Source organism: Crocuta crocuta, unplaced genomic scaffold (genome assembly GCF_008692635.1).
Source record: "Crocuta crocuta isolate KB4526 unplaced genomic scaffold, BGI_CrCroc_1.0 scaffold124, whole genome shotgun sequence".
Lineage (NCBI taxonomy): Eukaryota > Metazoa > Chordata > Mammalia > Carnivora > Hyaenidae > Crocuta > Crocuta crocuta.
This window is the reverse complement of record NW_027551573.1, coordinates 8,397,406-8,402,992: the sequence shown is the minus strand read 5'-3', so window position 1 is coordinate 8,402,992 and position 5,587 is coordinate 8,397,406.

The window sequence follows — 5,587 nt, the reverse complement described above, 5'->3', positions numbered from 1 at the left end:
AAGTGGGGCTTCACTGAGACCGCAGCAAGGAGAATAAGAGACTAGGGAAGAAATGCTGTCCATCTGGAAACAAAGAAAATGCTTGGCAGTATTAAATGGGTCTATTTAGAAACAAAAAATTTTTAATGTTTATTTTTGAGAGAGAGAGAGAGAACACAAGCCTAGGAGAGGCAGAGAGGGAGACCCAGAATCTGAAGCAGGCTCCAGGCTCTGAGCTGTCAGCACAGAGCCCAATGCGGGGCTCAAACCCACGGACTATGAGATCATGACCTGAGTCAAAGTCGGACACTTAGCCGACTGAGCCATCCAGATGCCCCCCCTAACTTTTTTTTTTTAAGTATGCTTCACTGTCAGTGTGGAGCCCAGTGTGGGGCTTGAACTCATGACCCCAAGATCAAACCTGAGCTGAGATCAAGAGTCAGATGCTTAACCAATGAGCCACCCAGACATCCCAGCATAGCTTTTTTAAAACAATACATTTCTACAGTAAGGTTCTTTTTTTAAAAATATTTATTTTTGAGAGAGAGAGACAGAGAGAGGGCACACATGCATGTGTGAGTGGGAGAGGGGCAGCGAGAGGGGGAGACAGAGGATCCCAAGTAGGATCTATATCAATGGCAGAGATCCTGATTTGTGGCTTAAAATCACGAACTGCGAGATCATGACTGGAGCCGAAGTCGGGTGCTCAACTGGCTGAGCCACCCAGGCGCCCCTCTACAGTAACTTTCTTAGAGGCAACACTGAGCTCTAGTGTAGATGGAATGTAAACCTCACGACATCAGGGACGGGTCTGGACTTAACACACTACCACCAGTACTAGTGCAGTGCCTGACAGACAGTAAGGACTCAACAATAGGTATTTGCTGAGTGAGGGAGTGAATGCATGAAGTAGAATTTTCCCATCCACTAAGTGCTAACCAGGCCCGACCCTGCTTAGCTTCCGAGAACAGACAAGATCGGCGCGTTCAGGGTGGTATGGCCCTAAACCGAATGAAGTAGAATTTCTGATGGGCAGCAGATCCCTGTGCCGTGACTTCCTCGGGTTGGCTGTCAGCAGTTACACTCTGATAGCACAGAGCTCTGGACGATTTTGAGGACCAAATGGGAAATCAGCAGCCAGGGTGCCTCTCCCAGGCTCTGATGCCTGCTCAGGAGGCACTCAACATTCCGTTTTCCTTCCAGAAGGCCTTTCCTGAAATGATCAGTATGGTTCATCGCCCTCTGATATTTTGAAGACCCTAAAGAGTCTTTGTAAATGGAGAAACTGAGGTCTAGGGAAGGGAGGCAAACTTCCCGTGATCATATGGTTCGATAGAGGCAGATCTGGAGCTAGAGGCCCATGTCTGGCTATCTGCGGATGGCTTTACCAGCAGCGACCTTCACTACTGAGTCACTTTATGCAGGGCCAGCTGAGGCCGAGGGCAGTAACCACACATAGAGAGAGTGGACATCTCAGGGACTTTAATTCAGCCGAGTGCCAGGCACAAGTAATAAAGAGACTTCCTGCCCTCCAGGAAGCTCACAGACTCATGGGGGAAGCTCACATGCATCCTTTTGATGATATTTCATGATCTTTTTTTTTTTAATTTGTTTAATGTTTTTTATTTATTTCTGAGAGAGAGAAAGCATGAGCAGGGGAGGGTCAGAGAGAGAGGGAGACACAGAATCTGAAATAGGCTCCAGGCTCTGAGCTAGCCGTCAGCACAGAGCCTGACATGGGGCTTGAACCCACGAACCGTGAGATCATGACCTGAGCCGAAGTCAGATGCTCAGCCGACTGAGCCACCCAGGTGCCCCTCACGGACAATCTTAAGAGAGAGATACAGGGCAGTCAAAGGACATACAGTGTGACTGCTGGGGCGGGAGGGAGGATGAGGACAGTAGGCTAGGCCCCGCGGGACGTCCATCTTTTTAGTGTCCATCTCCTCTCCCACCATGAGGTCCTAAAACTCAGAGGAACTAGAAACAGATCTGAGACTCTGTACCTGAGAAACTGAGGTGATTAATGATAGGACGTGCTGTGGAAACTTGCTAAGCTGTACAGTCCCCTGGGCCCAGGTAAGGAAAGTCCAAGGGAGTTTCTGGGAGTGTCTGAGGAGGCTCCTGGGAAGAGCTGATGTATCAGAAGCATGTGGCAGGGTGTGGTGGCCACACGGGATAGGTTATTTAAAAGTCTGAACCTCATTCTACATGGTTCAGTTACATATCCACCTGAGATTGCCAAAGATTTTGAAGAAATACAGATCAGAGTGTTTTCTTCAAGAAGATTATCTTACAAACCTATGAAGGGGGAGAAACAGGAATCTGGGGGAACAGCTAGCTCCTATTTAAAATGTGTGTGACTAGGGGCTCCTGGGGGGCTCAGTCACTTAAGTATCTGACTCTTGACTTTGGCTCAGGTCATGATCTCACATTTCATGAGTTCAAGCCCCACGTCAGGCTCTGTGCTGACAATGTGGAGCCTGCTTGGGATTCTCTCTTTCCCTCTCTTTTTCTGCCCTCCCCTCCCCTCAAAAAAAAAAAAAATCAACCTTAAAAACGTGTATGACCAATAATTGATTACAAACCTTTTTATTGTCTCACGCGAAGAGGCCTCTAAGCAGCCTAATTAAAAAATGCCCTCTTGACAACAATAATTTGTAGGAAAAAGGGATTGTTAGATAATCGTTTGATTGGTTTTTAAAAAGTGACTGGTTACGGATTATTAGTTAAAGGTCACCAGGCTCCTCCTAAAATGGATAGTTTCGTGGCTCCCAGAAGGGCTCTTAAGCTCATTAAATAAAGTTTATCATTCATTTTAACAGAAATGTTAATTTCTCCCAGGAAAGAGTAATTAATGAAAACAGACCACACAGTTCGCCCCTAGCTGAGATTTTCGACCATTTTATCATGCTCCTCCCCCAGTGTGAGAAACAGCAGGAATCTTTTTTTTTAAATCTCCTCCTGTCCTGTCTAGATGCACGCCCTCCCCTTTCCTGATTATGTGGTCTCTATTCATTCAAGACATTGCGTGTCCATTCTGTGCCAGACAGGGGTTGTTGGGCATACAGCGATTTGTGTAAATAGGGAGTCTTGTCCTCACAGGGTTTAGTGTCCTGCTGGAGAGAGTGTGTGTATGCGTCTGAGTATTTTGCACAAATAAACTTAAATTGTAACTGTAATTCTGAGCTGTGATTTGTGGCAAAGGAACACGTTAAGTGCCGTCTCAAGGGAGACCTGTCTCAGATTTTGAAATCAAAGGAGGCACCTATGAGGACGTGACACTTGCATTCATTAGGAACGGGGTGGGACTGGGCCTTTTCAAGGTCCTCAGGCAGAAGAGATCTCAGCCCTATGGAGAGTGACTAAGGGACAGAGTGTAGGAGGTAACGTGAGATGAAGCTGGAATCTGGCCTTGCTAATGGCTACCTATCTTTGATCTTTATTCTAAGAGAAAGGGAAACCACTGAAAGGTTTTAATCGAGGGAGTGAAATATACGAAAGATGGCAAAAACCACTCTAGCTATGCTATAGATAGGCAGGGTAGAAAAAGAGACCAGAGGGGCACCTGGGTGGCTTAGTTGGTTAACCTAAGCGTCCGACTTCAGCTCAGGTCATGATCTTGCGGTTCGTGGGTTTGAGCTCCGCATCGGACTCTATGCTAACAGCTCGGAGCCTGGAGCCTGTTTCAGATTCTGCGTCTCCCTCTCTCTGCCCCATCCCTGCTCATGCTCTGTCTCTCTCTGCCTCTCAACAATAAATAAATTAAAAAAAAGAAAGAAAGAAAAGATACCAGAAGCCCTGTGTTTGAACTCAGGAGATGATAGTAGAGCAGTGGCCACATAGATCTAGAAGGTAAAGCCCGTCCACATACATTTGGGGCTCCAAGTTTTCAATGTACTTAAACTTTTGTACAAGTTTAGCTCCACCTCTGTGACTATTTGCCTAAATACACTATTGTAGTTAATGTTATTTCCTTTACTAGACGATGTCCACTCCTTGAGGAGAGGGTAGCCACAGGGTGGAACTTTTCTGAACGCTATGCGTTTTTGGGGTGCTCGATATGTACAAGTTTAATTGCAAAGACTACAGAAGACCCTCTTGTTCTTTTCCTTCTTTTGTAGCACTGTACGATAACTATTCAACTGTCACTAATTACTCATAATTATATATTTAACACCACATCTCTCTCTAAACTGTAAACTCCCTAAGGACAAGGATATAGGACAGGGACCAAATCTGTCTTGGTTATTGGCTTCTTCCGATGCCCAGCACTGTGCCTGGTGCTCCATAAAGATTTGTGAATCGTTTTGTTTGTTATTAGAAGTTTCAACCAAACATTTATATAATACTTATTGTGTGCCAGTGAATGTTCTTAGCACCTTAAACACACTAACACATTTAATCCTTATAACAACTCCTTTAGGTACATATTATTGGTATTCCCATTTTCACGAAGAAGGAAACTGAAACAGGCCAATTAGCTTCTTTTTTTTCAAGATAGGAATTTTATTTTATTAAAAAATTTTAATTATATTTTTTAATATTTTGAGAGAGAGAGGAGAGAGANGTTGGATGCTTAATGGACTGAGCCTCTCAGGCGCCCCTACATTTTCTTTAAATGTTTATTCTTTAAATGTTTCTTTAAATGTTTAAATGTTTGAGAGGGAGAGAGAGAGAGAGAGATTCAGGGTGTGAATGGGGGAGGGGCAGAGAGACACCGAGACATAGAATCCAAAGCAGGCTCCAGGCTCTGAGCTGTCAGCAGAGCCGGAGGTAGGGCTCCAACCGGAAAGCCCTGAGGTCGTGACCTGAGCTGAAGTCAGACTCCTAACAGACGGAACTTCCCAGATGCCCCCAGTAAGACTAATTGCTTAAGGGAATCCGTCTTATCAAATATAGATGTACATTCATTCTAAAACATCTAAAACAAAAAGTTNTTACTATGGCAGGAGCTGTTCTAGGCCCTGGGGGCACAAAAAATCGTGGTTAATAATTTTGAGCGCCTAAAATCAATGTCAAGTTTGGTGTTAGGCGCCTTACACAATTTAAGGTAAGCCTGACAATAACCTTGCAAGTTAGGTATCCTCAATCGCATTTGGTTATTATGGAAATAAATGTGTGGCGACGTTCCGTAACCATAAACGTCACTAGCTGGTGGGAAGCTATAGTCCCATTAAAACCCAGCCTCCTTCTTCCTGGGAAAAGAACCCTGATTTTGCTCCTAGCCCAGGTCTGGCTCCACCCCCCCCCGCCGCCCATTACGCCTGCGCGCTCCCGGCGCCAGCCCCTCCTCCCCGCCGACACGCGGCGCGCTTGCGCTCTGCTTCCCCATGTGGGCTCCGGCCGTCAGCGGGCCCTGCTGAGCAGTGGCACCGAGAGCCCCTCGGTAAGAGGAGCCTGCCACCAGCTCGGCAGCCTCCGCCGTCCTGCTGTCGCCCTCCTCTCTCCGTCTTCCCCCCACAGCGCACATCGCCATGGGCAAGAGCCGGACGAAGCGCTTCAAGCGACCTCAGTTCTCTCCTACGGGCGACTGTCAGGCCGAGGCGGCAGCGGCGGCGAACGGGACTGAGGGAGAGGAGGACGACGGGCCGGCGGCGGAGCTGCT